Source organism: Sciurus carolinensis, chromosome 13 (genome assembly GCF_902686445.1).
Source record: "Sciurus carolinensis chromosome 13, mSciCar1.2, whole genome shotgun sequence".
NCBI classification, from domain to species: domain Eukaryota; kingdom Metazoa; phylum Chordata; class Mammalia; order Rodentia; family Sciuridae; genus Sciurus; species Sciurus carolinensis.
The window spans coordinates 41,362,083-41,382,266 of record NC_062225.1 but is presented as its reverse complement, the minus strand read 5'-3'; positions in this window follow the sequence as shown (position 1 = coordinate 41,382,266).

Genomic DNA, 20,184 nt, shown 5'->3' with positions numbered 1-20,184 from the left:
GGAAAAGGGGAGGATGGAATACTCTTCATATAATAACGGTAATGTACTGTACATTTCAAAAAACCAGCAGCAAAGATTTTGAAAGTTTTTGCCATAAAGAATTGATAAATGTTAAAGGAGATAGATATATTTAACCTGACTTAAACACTATACATTGTGTACATATATCAAAACATTATATGGGACCTCATTAATATGATTTTTTAAATGTTTTACATATACATTTTTTAGAAAAAGGAATATCCTGAAGGCCACAGTGAAGTCTAAAGAATTATCCTTGACCCACAATAGAGAATACCTCTCAAGTCACCAGACTGGGAAAGTTCACAGGGGCAACATCCTCCTCTGATGTGTATTAGACAAACTGCCAATTTCAGATTCTTTGGGTCTCCTCTCTCTGCTCTGAGACTTCCATTCAGACAATTGGTTCAGTTTCAATATGTTGCTGTAACAGGATTCTGTGGTTATGTTATATAGAAATTGATTTCAACTGACGTGAGTACAAAAGTGGAATTCACTGGAAGGAACTGAAAACTACTTAAAAAAATTGAATGAAAAGCTGAGGTCCCAGGTCTTTAAAAGAATTCAGGCAGTTACCATGAGGATGCTTTGCAGAGCAAAATAGATATTTAGATATAAAGAAGCAGTGATGTATGATAGTGGTACTCTAGAAATATGCTAAAAAAATAGAAATTACAAAAGAAGAAGTGGTTAATTGTTCCTGGCAAGGGGTGGGGATAAAGGTCAAGGTAAGGAAGGGCTTCACAGGGGAGGTGATATTTGAGCTGACTTTTAAAAGTAGATTACTTTCAAGTATTTGATGAGTAGAGGAGACATTTTAGTGGAGAAAGTAAAAGTACTCAACGCACTCAAGCTGCAGAGACACAGAGATATGGAAGAGTATGGCATATCCAAAGGCATGAATATCATTTCACATGTTCAGCATGGGTTGGTAAGGTGAAGTGCAGTGAGAAAAATGAGACCGGAGAGGATGCAGAAGATTGATCAGTGAGAACTATGTTGCAATAAACTGAGGTCATAGAAAAGTGGCATCAAATCCTAAATAAGTTTATATATAAAACTTCTTCAAAAGTATTCTCAGGGATTATTTTTCAAAGTTTAACAGTTTTCTTCTTTATCTTCTCTTACCACTGATTCCCTCTCCACCAACACCTTACCACCAACCCTCCTTTTCCAATGATACAAACAAAATCTATAGTTCTCTGTGATATTTCATATCCATGGTTTTTTAGAAAAGGATTGAATAAGTCTGACTTTACAATGTAATATCATCAAGACCGAACAACTATACTTTCTCTCTTTGAGAATCATTCTCTGAAAAAATCTTCCTGGTTGCAGGAGATTTTGCCAATAATAAATTGAGCAATGTCCAGGAGATAATTTCCCCAGAGAAGAAAAAATACTGAGTCTACTTTTCTAATCCATATTTATAACAAATATGGATTAGAAAACAAATATTTTTAACAAATATTAGAAACAAATATTAGAAATTAAACAAATATTAGAAAACAAATATAAATATAACAAATATATTTGATCTTCAAGTATGTTCAAAGTAGTTCTTCCAGCTGGGGCTATAGAGGGTAATTTGTAGAAGCAAACTGAGTATCAGACTGCTATAGTTTGGATCTTAAATGTCTCCCAAAGACCCATTGTGCTAGAGAACAGGTCCCTATAGAGGTGCTCTTAGGAAGGTAGTGAAACTTTTAAGAGGCAGGGCCTAGTGGGAGGTATTTAGGTCATCGAAATTATGCCCCAAAGGGTAAGGTGGAACCCTGACTCTACCTTGTACCCTTTTGCTTCCTGTCTGTGATGTGAATGGATTTATTTCAGGGCACACCCCCCACCATTGACATCTGGCACCCTTGCAGAGGCCTAAAAGCAAGGGGTCTGCCCAATCATGGATCAGAACCTCTAAAATCATGAACCAAAATAAACCTTTACTCTTTATAAGTTGATTGTCTCCAATTTCATTATAGTTATAGAAAACTGAATATTTGGGCTATTTTTCCAGCATCCTCATGGATATATCAATATAATATGTGGCACATCCAAATATAAATAAACCTTAGGAAGGAGGTATTATAAAGAATTTTGTTGGAGCTGGGATTGTGGCTCAGTGGTAAAGCACTTGCCTAGCATGTGCGAGACACTAGGTTCAACTCTCAGCACCACATACAAATAAATAAATAAAGATTCATCAACAACTAATACAAATATCTAAAAAAAAGAATTTTGTTCACTCTGGGTATAAGAATCTTAACCATAATATTCAGCTGGTATGTATTCATCTCAGATACCCACAAAAAAATCTTGAACGAATTCTATAGTTTTAGAACTTATGAAGACAAGTAATGAATTTGCTGAGAACAAATGAATCTTCTTTCTTAAGTGAGAATAATTAAATTTTGATCATATGTAATTGAATATGGTAAAGTTATTTCATATTTAATTTCATATATCATTTATCATGGATTCTATTTCCTTTCCTTACTGGCTAAGACCAGGGAACTCCCTGATTAGTGTGGGGATTGAACCCAGTGGTACTTTACCACTGAGCCACAACCCCAGCCCTTTTTTTTTTTTTTTGATACAGGGTCTTCTTACTAAGTTGCTTGAGGCCTCACTAAGTTGCTAAAGCTGGTCTTGAACTTGCAGTCCTCCTGTCTCAATCTCCAGAGCCACCAGAATTATAGGCAGGCTACTGCTACCTTCCCCTCAAGAGGTGGTTATTTCTCTACCTCTTAAACCTGGGAGGGCCCCATTATTTCTTTGAAAGTGATCTTGTACCTAGGCTTAGCCATTAACTCCCTTGGCAGATTCAATTCCTGCTTCTTAGAAATTCGCTGCTATGTCAGAAATGAGACTACCCAGAAATCACCATGCTATAAGAATTTCAAACCATACTGAAAGACCATGAATGATGAGGTACTACATGGAGACAGAGAATCCCAGGACCACTGCATATGGGAGGGAATGAACCATCTTGAACATTCAGTCTGGGAGAGCTTTCCGATGATTTCATGGCTGTAACTGCATGAAAGGCTGCAAGCAAGAGCCCTCTGACTGATTTAATCAAACTAAAAGGCTAAGAGAGATAATATTAAGTTTTGATGTTAGCCATTAAGTTCTTAAGAGAAGAGAAGTGCAAGACACTGTAACACAAACTATGTTAACTGTAGCAGGTTTAAAGGGAACCCTTCTTCCCAAACTATAAATGAAGTAGCTTTGTTTTTAGTTTCCATTTTGAGGTTCCTCATAAGAAATTACTTAGAAGAAAGTGGCTTCATCTCTTTAAAAACATTTGATAATCACTGCCATAGGTAACTGAGAGATGGCTAAATAAATATGGATCCCCTTGAGGACCTTAAAAAGCATATTATAACATGAGCTCTTCTCTGACTAAATTCCCTCAGACACAAATAAACTTAGGCCATTCCAGATGGATGTGTATCTATGTCTGATTTCTAAAACTCTCAGTTAAAGTTTCCAATTGCAGTGTGTAACAATCCTCACAATTGGGAAATTATTTTTCACTCACAGACTCATAGGCTGTTGATATGCCCTACCCCTACTCCTACCCTGGTTTGAGTTTAGGAAAAAGGCTCATGGCACCTCTCTTTGTGACCTAAGCTGTAGCTCTTGGAAGGGCAAAAAACCCATTTTTCTTGGTGCCATTGTCTTGCGTTAGACACAATGATGAGAAAACCATTTTGATAAAATCATCTTAATCAGAACTGGCTTCTTCATAAAATGTGCATATCCTATAGCCCTAAGTTTTGCTGAAAGCATTTGAAGTCCCCTTGCCAATCAAAACCTTTTTTCCTTCAACACTTAGCAAAGCTATATGTAGAAAGATTTCCTCAAAGGCTTCCAGCATGCTCAGCTAAGAGCAGTGTTTTTAGTCTTGCTACACCAGTGCACTGGTTCCTTTTATCATTCAGACCATCTGTGATGAAGTCTATTTTGTTAACTCAGAAAACCTCAATTTCTGTAAGACTTTGAAATGAGGCATTAACATATTTTTATGGATTGTGCTACCATTATGGTTTTGGAGACTTCTCATTTCTGTTATTAAAAAGAAAAACCCTGCCATCTAAGCTTCTCATAAGAAACTATTTTTACATTCATAATCTTTAAAGATGCTTATGTAAAGAAGTGCTTTGAACTCTTTCAGTAAGATTTTAGCTCAGCCTAAAGCTTAACAATAATGTAATTTTGTGTGAGGGTGGCTGATCCCCACCTGTCAGAGATTCTTCAGGAAGATACATAAATCACAGCCAGAATCTCATCTGAAGCCAGTTTAAAAATTCATGTGGCTAATAGTCATTCCTGTGTGAACTGGTTTCTTAATACTATACCATACCCTAAACACTGGGATTTTTAATGGCTGGAATGAACTTTAAATTTTTATCAAACCCTTTTGTGCTACAGATGAATAAACTGAGGCCACACATTTTGACAGGAAGCACATTTTCCCCCTTTGTTCCTTTACTCGTCAAAGTGTACTTCCTGGACCTGCAGCTTCACCTGGGAGCTTGTGTGAAATGCAGGAACTCAGGCAGCACACCAGACCAACTGAATCAGAATCTCCATTTTTACAAATTCTCCAAATGATTCATAAGCAAGTTAACATCTGAAATGCCCCACTACACACTGTGCTATTTCCTAAGAGAAATGCAAGGCTTTGGAACCAGATGGATCCATATTCAAAATCCAGATTTTTCCATTTCCTAATGAAAGAGGTCTTGAGCAAATTATTTAGTCGTTTTTGGTCTTCAGTTTCCTCAATAGTTAAATGGGGGTAAATTATTACCTACTCTGAAACATTGACAAGGGGTTTAAATGAAATAATGCTTATATTTTTTCCTAGTCAAGTGTCTGACAGTAGACCTCCATAAATGGAAACTGCTGCTGCTGCTGCTGCTGCTGCTGCTGCTGCTGCTGCTGTTACTGTTTCTTACTACTATTACTACTGCTATTACTGCTGCTACTATTACTACTGTTACTGCTGCGGTTATTGCTCCTATTACTACTCACTACTATTGCTGCTGCTACTACTGCTGTTTCTAGTACTATGGCTGCTGCTGTTGGTAGTATTGCTGCTATTATTAGTTCTACTCCTACTGCTGCTGCTCCTGCAGGCGCTACCATTAGTCCTATTACTAATTCTATTACCATCCTATTAGAACAGTAATTGAACGGTACTAATAGGATAGCAATAAAATTACTATTACTTTTATGACTAATTCTATTACTAATTCTGCTACTATAACTACTAGTAATTGCTGCTGTCACCATCACCATGGTTATTAATATCTCAGAGAGGGATAGTAACCTTTCATACCTTGACTAGTGACCAAAGTAAAACTGGAGCCCAGTTCTCTTCACTGTTATTTCAGTGTGGCTCTCCTCAAAATTTCCCTTCTGTTTTAAGTAACTCTAAGTGCTAGAGATAACATTCTTGTATTAGGTCTTTTCAGTTCTTGAAGGAGGCTATGAGAAAAGGGAGGTTGCTTTTGTTTTTTTAAGATTTCCACTGAAACCTCTAGGAACAGTTAAGTCATTTTGCTTGATTCTGTGTCTTCTCAAATGACTCAGTGTGTCTGAGTTTCTTCTGGTGGCAGCTTCTGCGTTCTTCAGCTATGGAATACTGCCTTTCTTTAATTTTGCTTCTGGTCTCCAAAAATTTTCCTCAGAAAGTTTTACTGGATGCGATAGTACATTTGTTTTCTTAGAAAACAGGATATGTGTTAAATTCTGGAGTGACTTTGAATTCTTAAAAATAAACCTTATTTATGTGTTGTAGTCTTTGTTCTAAGCTTAAGTATTTCCACCTCTCCTTACTTAAATAACTCCATTTTTTTTTTCCCTTTCTTGGTCCTAGGGATTGAACCCAGGGCCTCACACATGCTAGGCAAATGCTCCACACTGAGTTACAGCCTTGGTCTTTAAAAAAAATTTTTTTTAACTTTATTTCATTTTATTTTATTTTGAGGTAGGATCTTGCTAAGTTGCCTAGGCTGCCCTTGAACTTTCACAATCCTCCTGCCTCAGTCTCTCAAGTAACTGGGATTATAGCCACACTCAGCTATAGGACTCTATTTTGAATAGTTGTAAAGAAAGGAAATCTCCACATTTAATAAAAACAGGACTTCTGTCATTTCTCAAACTGAAATCAATGTCGATTCCTTTCTTTGAGTTTCCAGAATGAATCCCTATTTGCTCTTCCTAAAATTGAACATAGGGGTGGGGAGATAGCTCAGTTGGCAGAGTGCTTGCCTTGCAAGCACAAAGCTCTGGGTTCAATCCCCTGCACTGCAAGAAGGAAAAAAAAAAAAAAAAAAAACTGAATGTATGTTTTCATTTGAGAATATTGCCTAAAGTGCTTACCTCTTAGCCTCAGATAAACTGAATTCCAAAAAGTTATGGAGCCTCTGTATAGTGTTTTTGGTGGAAAGCATACAAATATTCCAATAAGATCTGTGAAAGCATTTTTCAAACCTTGATCCCTAACAGTGAAACTTCTTCACACACTTAATGAGAGAGGTATAAACTGAAGAAAATGATTGTACAAGTAGGCTCAGTTTCAGGCTGGCCCCACAGTAGGAGATAATGCAATTCCAGGCTTTATGCAAAAGGCTTGATTGACTTCATAAGGATGAACACCATGAAAGTTGTGTATCTGAGCTCATGAATGTGCTCTTCAGTAACAGTGGTGGAATTCTGGGATGAAACAGAATGTCCTGGAACAAGTACTGATGGAAATGACGTACCCTTTTCTATCTCTAGGAGGCTGATACTCCTTGTATGTTTCTAGACTATATTTCTAGACTAGGGATGGGTTTCCTAGACTAAGCCTGCGTCTTATGCTTGCTCAGTTTAGCAAACCCTGTGCCTTGTGCTTTTTAAGCATGTGTAGGGACCCAAAATGAATCAGAAGATCTAGTATCTATTTTTGAAAGCACCTCCCCCATACACACAGACAAACTGGCTAAATTCACTAGAGGCTGCTTTATTGGTTTAAGGAGACTTAAGTAAGATTCCAAGTGAGTTAAAAACCTCAAATGTAAGAAGTCTAACATTTCCTTAATGGGAGCATAGAAACACAAATAAAATGTATTGTCCTAAATTCCAAAGGTGGTATTTCCTCCAGTCAAAAAAGAGATCCTTTAAATTTATTTATTTACTTACTTATTTACTCACTTACTATCTAAACATATATGCTGCCAACCAAACACTGTTCTAAGCACTTACAAATTAACTCATTTATGACCCACTATGGTCTTTACCCAGTAACTACTATTCTTATCTCCACTTTACACATGAAAAAGTCACAGACAGTTTAAGTAACTTCCTCAACATTACACAGCTCATAAATGGCAGGATTGGAACTCAGGCAATTTGGTTCTAAAGTCTATGTATTACTTACTAGTCTACATCATAAGGTTATTATGTTGAAATTTTCTATTTAACTGGCAGGTTCATTTTTTAGCTTGCAGTACTAATGAAATCAAGATGGGGAGTTTGATACTGGAACATGCCAATTATTGAGGTTCTGCATAGATAATATTTAAGGTACAACTTCTATTTTTTAATGCCAAAGTAATTATCAGCTCACATTTTCAATTCACAATTATGAGTTTTTCTTCTTAGGGTCATGTGTTATCATAAGTCACAAATATAAAAAGGAAAATGAACATTATTTCAAAAATACCTTAAAACTGAAATCTAAGAGACCAGGTACAAATGCCAGAGCTAACAAAGAATAGTAAGAGATAATTTAAGAGAGATTAGAAATAAGTTATTTGCCTGGAGAACAATTTAGTGGTTCCCTTCCATGTTGCTGCTTGCATGAAAATCTGCTTCTTTGGTCAGGGTTTATTACAGGTTGGAAAAGTTCCCAATAGCCAACCACAAACCCAGGAATCAAAATCCCCCAATACAAATAAAAGGGGGGAAAAAGCCCCACATAACCTCCCTCATCTGTAGCCAGAGCACCTCTGGCCAGGGAACTGTCTCATTGTGCCTCGGCCACCCCAGCACAGAGGGCTGTGTGTTGCCATGGCGGCAGGGACCCTACTGTGTGGGCTGGTTTCAATAACCAGCAGCTGCTCACTTCAGAAAAAGCAGGATGGCAGCCCAGTTTTGAATGAGTGTTCTTCTCTGGGCTTCGACCTGACCTGAATATTGTTTTCTCATTGAATTTCCTTTTATTTATTTATTTTTAGATATCAACTTTCCTTGAACTTTCCCTCTCATTTGTGTTGCAGTTGGCAAAACTACAGAACTCCTCTTCCTTTCTACAGAAAATGTGTTTTTTTCTTTAACAGTTCCTCAGGTGTTCCCTGTACCTTCCTCTCTCCTCCCCACAGTTTATACATGCTCTTGTGCACGTGCGCGCGCGCGCACACACACACACACACACACACACACACACACACACATCTGTGTTTTATTATAGGAAAGCCTAAAACAAATCAAGACCTCTGAAGGCCAGGTTAAAAAAAAAAAAAAAAAAAACCCTCCATGATTCACCCAATAGAAGGCACATTTCATTTGTCCTAAAAAAATTTAAGGCTGTGATAGAAAATATGACCAACTGCTTACTTTATTCTGGCCATGATCATAGACTCTCTGTTTAATATTTAACACATTCTTAATTCATAGCTGATTCATAATCAGCTTTTTTATCCCTCTTTATTTCCATGTTGATCAAATGTGAGAAATGCAAAAGTATAAAAATTACTATGAATGCTGACCCCTTCTTGCCAGGATTGCAGAAAAACTGTTCTTGAGGCAAGACAGGATCTGTACCATACTTGAGGTAAGTTTCACCCCTCTGACTCTAAAGGAGTTCAGTATCATTTGGAAACAAGGCTTATAGGGCTGTTGAATTAAAAAAAAAAAAAAAAAAAAAAAAAAAAACTTGAAACAACTTGTTTACCAGTTGTTACTAAAGACTGTCAGAGAAAAATGTTTGTGGACATGGTATCCAAAAGGCTGACAGAACCCAGAACTTGCTTGGTATTCAAAGGAGGGTTCATCCAACATTATCCTGCACAGTGTATAATTACTTGCATATTGGGAGCCAAAAAAGGGAATGCAGTCTTGTGAGTGTGTGTTTATACTGAAGGGTTTGAGAAGCAAAACAATCCGGCAGCATTCTTCATCCCCAGCATCTGGGAATAATTAATTTGCTTGCTATGGCGTATAGTATGAAGTTGATCAAGTTTTCTGAAGCTCTGCATTTAGGCCATTTGCATTACTTCAATCTTTCTGCTCTAAGAGTTTAACGTTATGGCTAATTTCAGTAAATCTTTTTCTTTTTAATCCTAAAAAAGCTGTGACAAGGAAGAACTTCTGCTTATGGTTTTTTGATGATTTCTGTTGGGTTGTATTCCCAATGTGTTCAGGAAACTGGCCTCACACACCTTGCTCCCATCCTCTGCAGAGCAATGTTGCAGTGAAGAGTCCTCAAAAAGGAGGCACTATTAAATTAAGTAGGGTTTTTATGTATATTCTTTTTCAGTAAACACATATTTGAGTTCTGAAAAATTCCTCTGGAATACAGAATGTGTTTTGTTCCATTTTTACAAACCTTAGACCAGAACACTGGCGATTGTCTGTCACAAGAGATCCTCAATCTCTGAGAAGTTTTGTGACAATTTGTGAGGGTTTATTAGGTGCTTCATTCCCTTAATTGTGACTTTTAGAAAGAAAGCACAATCTGTATACAATGTCTTCTCTATTGAATCTAACAGTTCAGCAGTGTTCCAGGGGTTCATCAGTCCCCAGGGAGTCTCCTCTGATTTCTCACATAGGCATGCAAAAATGTAACACAACTGTTACTCTGACCTTCGTTTGTTTAAATCAGGATTTCAGAATAAGAGTGTCTTATTTTTGTTGGCTGAGTGCTCCAAGTATTTAACAAAGCTACAAGTTTTCTATAGCACTTTTGAAAGCTTATATTTCACAACATCCAGCTATTTTCTTTTGAATCCTGGTGAGAAACAAACTGAGGAGCTCCCCAATACAGCCAGGCTTAGACTCCATCTCACCCGTGCTCTCTCTTTCAAGGCTTATCTCCACACTTTGACAACTGTTTCAAATCGCTCTTGCCCTACATTTCAGGCTTCTTTGGACTGAATATATGTTGTCCTTCATGGTGAAAAATGTTAACTTTTAGAAGGATTTCTGTTTATGTGGAGTTTTTGCTCAAAACAGTAGATGGCCTGAGGTACAGTCTTCAGTCTGGACCTCACTGTCTCCAGGCACAGAATCACTCAGAGTTGCTGTCTGTGCTCATATGCCTCTGCTCCCAGTTTCTGCACATTGTGTCAACTTTCTGCTCTCTTACTAAGAACTTAGAAGCAAGGAGGGACCTTACTACTAGTAACTAAGTATGCTTACCCTTACGCCACAGTTCCCAAATGCCTGTGTATGGGTCAGTGACCAGATTGGCACTGGTTGGTCATGAGTTTCCCCATACAAGAAAAAAAAAAGTGAGCTTCATGAGTACAGGAACCTTCCCTGTTAGGTTTATCATTATACCTACTTCACCACTTACAAAAATTCATAGCACATATTGCTTAATAAATATTTGTCCAATGAATAAAAAAAAGGATAATTGGATGACTGAAATGAGTTGTAAGTTGAATGTATTCATTTTCAGGGTAAAAACTCCAAATATTATGTCCTTCCTACATTTTTGGCCTTTACAATTTGTTTATTTTATTAAAAAAAAAAAAAAAAAAACAGAACAGAACACATTGCCTCAGTGACTTGGAGACTGAGACAAAAGGAAGGTCAGTCTTGGCAACTTAGCGAGATCCTGTCTCAAAAGTAAAATTAAAAAAGGATCGGGAGCCGGCTGTAATCCCAGCATCTCAGAAGGCTGAGGCAGGAGGATTGCATGTTCAAAGTCAGCCTCAGTGATTTAGCAAGGCCCTAAGCAACTTAGCAAGACCCTATCTCAAATAAAAAATGAAAAGGGATGGGGATTGAACTCAGTGGTTAAGCACTACTGGGTTCAATTGCTGATACCAAAAAAAAAAAAAAAAAAAAAAAAAAAGATTGGAGATGTAGCTCTGGAGTACAGCACCCCTGTGTTTAATCCATAGTATCACAAAAAACAATAAGTATTTGAAATTTTAAAAATTTGGAAGATGAGATAAGAACAAAGAGTTATTGGGGGCTTTTGGCAAAAAGGAAATATTAAACAAACTGATGTCAGTTCCCCAAATTCTTACACTGGTTCATAAAATTCAGAATCTAGAAATCACTACCCCAATGCATGCTTTTTCTCTCTATTGCTTTGTCTCTCACAAACTGTGCCCCTTTTCTTCATAAAATTTCCCTCCTAGGAAAAAGTAATAGAAGTCAATGCTTATGAACCAAATTAATAACATAATTCAGAATAAGAATCACCAACACTGCTGAGCATCCTCTTTGTGCACATTCACATACTATCCTGCAAAAATACTGAGATGCATGTGCTATTATGACCCTTTGACAAATGAGGTGACAAGTGAGTTAAATTGTGGGCAGTCCATATCCTCCAACAGATAAGGAAGTTACAGGTGGCTAAGGAAATTCAGGGAAGGTTAATGGAAGATGTGGGACTGAACTGAGACTCACAATTGGCTGGGGAATAGAATAACATTCTGGCAAGAGTAAAGATGAGGAGGAGGAATGAACATTACGTAGTTTGGAACAGAATACAAACTGACTTGATTGGAAAGCAAATTATAGATAGGGAGACTTCACACAGATGGTTAGACAAGATTGCCATTTTGGAGATACTTTGTATATGTCTTAGTCAGGCTGCTATAACAGAATTCCATTGACTGGATGACTTAGAAAAAAGGGAATTTTTATTTCTTGTAGTTCTGGAGGCTGGGAATTTTAAGATCGAGACACCAACAGATTCAGTGTCTAGTTAGGGTCCACTTCCTATTGTGCCTTCTTGCTGTGTTCCTACACGGCAGAAGTGGGTCAGGGAGCTCTCTGGGGCCTCCTTCACCAGGGCTTTAATCCCATTCATTAATATGCCATCCTTCTGGCCTAATCACCTCCCAAACGCCTCACCTCCAAATACTATCACACTGGGTGACAGAATTGAACATATGAATTGGGGAAAGACACAAACATTCAGCCTGTGGCAGTATGGTCTGAAACTTACTAACTTCTCAGCTTCCCACTTAGTCAGTCAATGACCTGAAAGACATACCTGTCTCTCAGTTTGTTTACTTAACTGTTACTGACTCCATGTGATGATGCCTGAATAGATTTAGAAGTTGGAGTATGCTTTTTATTCCTCTGCTTGTTTTCCAATAAGAAACATTCTCTTCATAACTTAGTACACACTCTAATGGATCTTGTGTATGCTAGGCGAGCGCTCTCCAAGAGGAGCCATCTCTTCAGCTTTCTAGTGGATCTTTAAGCATATTTAGTCAATGACCCTGTTGCAGAGTATACAATGCATTCTTATACAATGTTTTCTATAAGAGTTGAAACTATTGAGTTAGAAGTTTCTAAGAGGAGCAGAAGCTCAGCCTATTGTAAGTTTCCAACCCCAGTAATATATCTGTAAGTTTGACATAAAGATTGTATGACACTAACCTTATTACAAAGTCCAACTTTTCCAATGGCTATTGTTTATTATTTAAGGATATGCCTGCCATGTTAACTCTTAGTCATCTCATTTGAAGAGTGAAAAGTTGATCACCCTGGCAATATGGATATATGTAAACAACCTAGTTCAATGTCATCTGGTAGGTGTTCATTAACTCACAACTAAAGTTGATTCTCATTATTTGTGGATTCCACATTTGCAAGTTTGCTTACTCACTAAAATTTATTTGTAACCCAAACCACACTCAGCACTTTCATTGCTATTCATGGACATTTACAGAGTAGTGAAAAATTTAAGTTATCTGTCATACGTAGTCCAATGGGGTCAAATAGGGTGACACTCTGCCTTCTTGTTTCAACTCTCATGCTGTAAATAAGTGTCCTTTTTGTGGTCTATGTAGTACCATGTTTTTCATATTTCTGTGGTTTTTGTTGGTGATGTGGCTGTTTAAAAGGGCTCCTAAGTATTTTGCATCTAGTGTTGTAATACACGGAAAACCTTACAGAGAAAATATGTGCCTTATTCAGGCATGAGTTATGGTTCTATTGACCACGGGCTTAATGTCATTTAATCAACAATACATATTAAATAAGGAAGGAAACACATATTAATATGCTTGTGTTTTTATTGGTTGATGAAAATGTGACCAGAACCTCAGAGGAACATAACCATTCCCTAGGAGCAATGGTTTACCATTTGCTAATTAATGTTTTCAATTACTTTCTAGAACATAACTGTCATAAATAGTGATAATCTACTGTATTTATTATTGCAGTGGTTCAAGAAAGCCAAACAATGTAATTTCTGCCTCAACTCAACCTATTAAGTTTATCTCAGGTTCCACCGTTTTTTCTCCTACTTCTACCTTACCTGATTATTAAAGTGATATCTCATCATGGTCTTCATTCAATGTAATGTCTCTTCTATTCTTGGGACTATCTTGACTATGGCAGAAAGCTAATAATTCATGCCTGGGCCCACCATTAAGCTTGATATGAAGTCAGATCTGGAGGTCCACCATAGCAATGAAGCTCTTAAGTTAAACACTCAAATCTATATCATGTTCTGTCATCCTGGAATCTTGTGTTCAAGGATGAACACTGAGTGTCCACATCATGAATCTCATTACCTCAGCATTTGCTTCAACTGAGCACCTACCATGTAAATGTAATTTCTGTTATCAGCCCAGTCAAGTTTATTTTATTATAGGGGAGAGAGACCCATTAACAGATGCAATATAATATGATCAGACGATACTGTTGGAGTATGTAGGAATGATGTTAAATCCAGCAAGAAGTCATTTGAGGAAAGTTGGTATTTGAATCTAGTCTTAGAAAATAAGGAGTTAGTTATGTAAAGAAGAGGGTGAAGAGTGTATAAAGATGTCACAGAAAAATGGAACCATGAAAGCATGGAAGTACAAAACAGCATGGAATATTCTGGAAATCACAAACATATGAGTCATTCTGGGTATAAAATGTTTGGAGAAGAGAGAGAGGAGATAAGACTGACTAGAGAGGAGACCTCTCATATGAGAGTACCCATCATGTCAGTGGTAAGAAGTCAATGAGGCAGAGAAATCCAAGAAGCATGGTTGGATTTGAATTATACAAAGACCGTTCTGGTGTCTATGTAGAGGATGAGTTTGAGGAGTGCCAAATTGGATGCAGAGAGACACTTTTTAAGCTTAAGACATCTGAATTCAACACAACAGGGAAAGAGACATGTTTTAGATAAACAGAATTAAAACAAGAACATTTTACTATCTCAGTCTAGAAATAATATGTAAATTTCCATTCACATTTGATTGACCCAAACTGGTCATATGGCTCCTCTAAACTGGGAGTGAAACATGCCCAGGAAGAAAAGAATTAGATATTGTTGAGCACTGATGATGTCAATCACAGCCCAAGGTCATGGTGGAATAGTGATGAGGTGACCACCATAATGGTATCTGCACAAGGCAGATGGAGAGGGGAAAGGAGACTATGGCTAAACCTCAGGTTTCTGGCTGGGGTGCTAGTGGCTAAGACATGCAAGGCTGGAGAAGCAAGGCTTGAGGGAAAAATAATGGGTTTGGAAAGATTAAAGATTCCAAGGTAAGTTTTATATTGAGGGGTGAACAGCAAAGGGAGATAAAATGGGGTGGAAGTTGGTTGTTGGGCAGAGCTGAAGGCAGTTATAGTGTTTGAATGATTTAGAAGTTGCAACACCAGTCAAGATCATGAGTAAGAAGCATAGTACACTAATTACCAGAAGATGTTTGGGAAAGAAATGTAGGCAGATGTTCAAGGCTACTCTCAACATCAGGTACACACTTGCCTGATACTACATTTTAAATGTGTCATTAAATGCCTGAAACTTCTCAGAACCTTAGCTGGGACAGAGATGGTGTTCTATCTCTCTTTATCTGTCCTGCCTTTCCTGTGTTTGGATCCTGCTCCATGAACAAGTCTTCTTTCTGGAGCCTGGCCAAATATAAGCAACCTTTACTCACCTCTTACCTCCTACCTGATCAAGGATTGCAACATCTATTGACTGGCATAAGCCAAGTCCATACCATAAAAGAGATGACAATGTCCTTTAGTCTGCCTTAGTCCTTTGCCCCAGATCTAAACTCTTATGCAGGAAAGGTCCCCTTTATCCCCACCCTGATTCCCACATACAGGTCTTTTCCTGGTAGCCTCCTCATCAACCCAGAGAGCTATGATCCTAGATTGCCTCAGACTAGGGCCTATCCATGCCCTTAGGGATTTGAGGTCAATAAAAACAATGGTATGGTTTTACATTTTTTTCAAGAAAATAGTGTGTTCTCACTAGTAATAAAGGATAAAATTTCTCTGAGAATCATGGAGTGTGAGGTAGATGACATTATGCAGGGATTTGCCTGGAAGCATTAAGGCAATCAGTGAGAGATAAGTTTGCTTCTTGCTACACATCCAGAATTCAAGGCTGATATTATAGAAAAGAAAGTGTTGTCAAGAAGCTTATGAAGATTTTAAGAAATAGGTCAGAGCTGCATCTTCATCAAAGAAACTGAAAATCCAAGATTAAGTCTTTAGAACAACCTAATAGATCCCATGTAACTGTAGAAATCAAGATTCAGGATCTGGGGAAGTGGAGAATCACCATGATTTCAAGAATAGCAAGTGTCAGGGTAACATTGCAAAACAAGGTTCCAGGAATTCTGATCTGAGCAAGGCCAGGGCTAAAATGGATGAAGAACTGCCTCCCCCTCTTTGCCTTAGGAAGGCTGGCAGAAACATGCAAGGAGAACCCTGTCAGGGGCCTGAGGCGTGGTAGATCTTTTCCAACTCAGGTAAAACTTTGAGACTCAGGCATAGGAAATCAGGTGAGCAGCTTGGATGCTGCAAGGCCTATTCTATCTGACAGAAACCCTGAAGCCTTTGAACCTCTTTGACTTCTAACAAAAACTTCTTCCAAGCTCCCATTGGTACCTGGGTAAGAGCAGCTACCCTGTTCAATAGAGCAGCCTGCTCATGACTAGCTCAAGGCAAAAACTACAAATAGGGACAGGATATGAACAAGAGCTAAGGTGAGACCCTGTTATAACCAACAAAACTGAGTTTCTGTTACTTGTTCTAGAAGTTGAACATTTCAACAAACCATCCCTAGAGTGTTCAAATTCACACTTTTGCTTAATGCAATTAAAAAGAAGTACCAAATATGCAAACTCATACTGTAACACTTTGAATAAATATAGGGTACTGAGACTGTTTAAAAGCTAGTCATAAACCTCTTCTTACTAAAAAATAAGGTATTCACATAAAAATTACTATTTGTAGCCTAAATTTATGGAGAAGGTACAATGCTGTGTTTTATATACATTTTTATATATATAATATATATACATACATTAGTATATATAATATATATATATACAGATGTATATATATATACATTATTTCATTCAATTGACCCATAACCATAAGAAGTAGGTACTCTTATTATTTCTACTTTATAGATGGGAAATTCTAAGTTCAAAGAGCTAACCCAGGTCATATAGTAGAGCCTGTGTTCAAACCCACACTGTGTCAATTTCAAATAATGCACTTTGTATTGGTCAACTTACAGTTACTATAATAAAACACCTGAGATAATCAACTTAAAAAGAGGAAAGGTTTATTTTGGCTCACAGTTTGGAGATTTCAGTTCATGGTTAATTGGCCCTGTCACTTTTGGGCCTATGGCAAGGCAACACATCATGACAGAAGCATATGGTAGAAGAAGATTACCTTGTGGCAGCCAGGAAGTGAAAGAGGAAGAGACCAATTCCCATAACCCCTTTCAAGGGTATACTCCCAGCAAAATAAGAGCTCCTGTTAGTCAGTCATGGTGGTGCATACCTGTAATCCCAGTGGCTCCAGAGACTGAGGCAGGAAGATCGTGAGTTCAAAGTCAGCCCCAGCAATTTAGTGAGGTCCTAAGCAACTCAGAGAGACCCTGTCTCTAAATAAAATACAAAAAAGAACTGGGGATGTGGCTCAGTGGTTAGGTATACCTGGATTCAAACTTCAGTACCAAAACCAAAGGTAGACCTCCCATTAGGCCCTGCCTCTTAAAGGTTCCATCACTTTCCAATAGTGCCAAGCTGAGAATCAAGCCTTTAACACATTAGCTTTGGGGGGACACTTAAAACCCAAGCTTGCACTTCTGAAGCATCAGTCATGTAGCATGACCATGTGCTTTCATACTGAAGACTAAAAACATGGCTGAGTCTTTGTTTCAAATGTTCTCCTGAGCTGTCTTTTCACTACCTGGCTGCAGAGGTTAGTCCAGGATCTTCAGTCCTAGCCTTTGCTGGGGATGAGCAGCTTCTGGGGGATGTTGAGGTGGGCCTGATTATAGAAGGGGGCTCCCTCCCATGCAGCAAACCCACATCTGACAAACTCTGACTGTTTCAAGTGCTGGTCCTTATCTAGCAACCCTTGCATTCCTGCCAATAGCCCCAAGCAGGACACATTCCTGACTGGGTGGAGGGAAGAATTCCTAGCATTCTTCAGCCACTGTCCTCCAGGAGCTCCTAAACTCGAGTGGGATGGGAAAGAAAAAAACTGAAAATAAAACAAAACTCCTTCATTTCTAACGTTTGGAATTATTTGAATTAAGTCCTACTCTCCAAGCCATGCAAAGGCGGATGGGGAAGAAAAAAGTAAAAGAAAAAAAGAAGGGATTCAGGACCATGGAGAAATGTACTTAATGAAATCAGGAATAGTCTCTAGGGCCTGTGCAGTCTTTGCATTTGACCTTCATGGTTGATAGTTAGGATTACTTGTCATTCTTATACATCATAGCAACTGTTATATCAGTTATACTTAATAATTAGAATAGTCCAGATGTTTGCATGGCATGAACACTACCTCTAACAGTAACACATGTATTACTTTAATAAACAAATTCATATTTTACAATGCTTTGTCATTTATATGATCTTATTTGATCTTCATTTAAAAAATTAAACCTAGGAATTGGTATTATTTTCATTTTATTAAGCAGAAATCTGAGAGAGAAGTGAGGTAACTTGCCTATCAAACAGCTGGCAAAGCAGAGGAGGCCTGTGACCAAGTTTTCTGACTCTCCTCCATCATGTCTCATTCAAGTGCTCCCTTTATGGCATCACAGATGCTGCAGGGTGGCCACCTGGAGTCTGCCCAGTTAGAGGATAACATCTGACTCTCCCTCCCAGAGAGAGAATCCAGTGAAAGACTGGGGATTTGGAGGGGCAGACTGGGTAGTACTGAGTTGCTGGTTAGGGGACAAGCTCAGAAAGTGTGAAACAGGAAATGTGATCCTCCAACTGGAGAAACTGAATCAAAAAGCCAAGCCTCCATCTAACCATCTATGATCAAGGTGTGGATCATAGTCAACAGGTAGGCCATGAGTTTCTTCCTGATATTCCACAAACTGATTCCCAAATATGTCTTTTCCTTGGATCTTACTAGCAAAAATGGTTTATGATGCCCTATGTTATTATTTGTGTGTGTACCTCTAAAGTCTACTTACTAATAGCTACCGTTGGGAGAGATAACTGGCATTGTAGTTTAAAAAAATTTTTTTTTTTAAGTTTTTTAGTTGTTGATGAATCTTTATTTATTTTTATGTGGTGCTGAGAATCAAACCCAGTGCCCCACACATGCTAGGCAAACACTAAGTTAAGAGTTCATAGTATTTGGCATTCATAAATAAAAATTTTGTAGATAACTAGAGTTTAATTGAGTATTCTCCTGGCTGGTAGGCAATGTTTGGCAGTATTTGCAAAGTTCCCACTATAAACATGCATAGATAGATAATTGAAATATCCATAGTTTGGGAAAGGTTGCTTTGTTATTGCATTAACATATATTGAGTGATTGTAATATGCAATGATTTCTATTTGTCTTTTTAATTGTAAATTACATTTCATTTACCTCCATCATCATCAATTTTGTTTGAGTTGGATTGTTAGTTTAACCCTACAGTAAGACAGTGAGTTTTATACCATATAAATTAACATAATGTATACCTTGTAATTTTTCTATCATAATGTATAACTTGTAATTTTTCTATGACAACACTTTAAAACAAAATTTGAATTAAAAGCAGATATTAACATAATGCACACCAAATGTTTTGCACAACAAGAGTTTATTACTATTAGGGGATTCTTTGAAAAACAGGAATGACTGGAGGAGGTGAATCTTCCTCACCCACATGGGCCTCAGTCAGAAGAGTTTGAGAATCACTGGGCAGAGAAAAAGAACTTGGTTAATTTTAATGGGCTGGAGAGAACTAGAGAAACCAGAAAGAGTGAACATTTGAAGTAAGACTAGAAGGCAGAAACTGCAGAGAGTTTTCTTGCTGAAGAAGTGATGCCTAGTGTCTTTACAGATGACTGTGTCCTCTGGCAGGGATAAGGAAGGAACAGTTAAAAGTGAGCATGTCTCCAGCGTGCCATACAAGGTAGTCTGGTTTGTGCACTGTGAAAAATACCTTGCCAGGAGCAGCTGTCCTTCACTGACCACAAACTCTAGTACCAAAGAAGAGGAACTATAATTTGCTTCTACATAATATCATTTAGCAGTTGACTTTAAAGTGCACATATGTGCAAGTCATGACCATGGCCCATGATGTACTTCAGAAGTCCTGGGATGTTGATTTTTCATGTATATACTGAAGGTATCTCCTTCCTAATCCCATCAGAGAAAATGGCTGAGTGTCCTAGGATATTGAGAAGATATTAGTCTTTGAAACTTAGGAGAGTCTAATAATGTGCTTATGTGTCTGGCAAAATCAGAACATGAGTGTGTGTGTGTGGGTGTGTGTGTGTGTGTGGCAAGGGGGAACCTATGTACAAAATGAGGTCTTTCTTCTGTTTCTTGAAATGCCACCAAGAAAAACCTCCCATTACTGAAAAAGGTGGGGGAACCTCAAAAGAAGAAGCCATGGAGAGGTGTCTTACCCTGAGAATCTTTGAGTTTGAATTCAGGCAGGAGTAAATCATTATTGTTAAGAATTGAAAGTTCCTG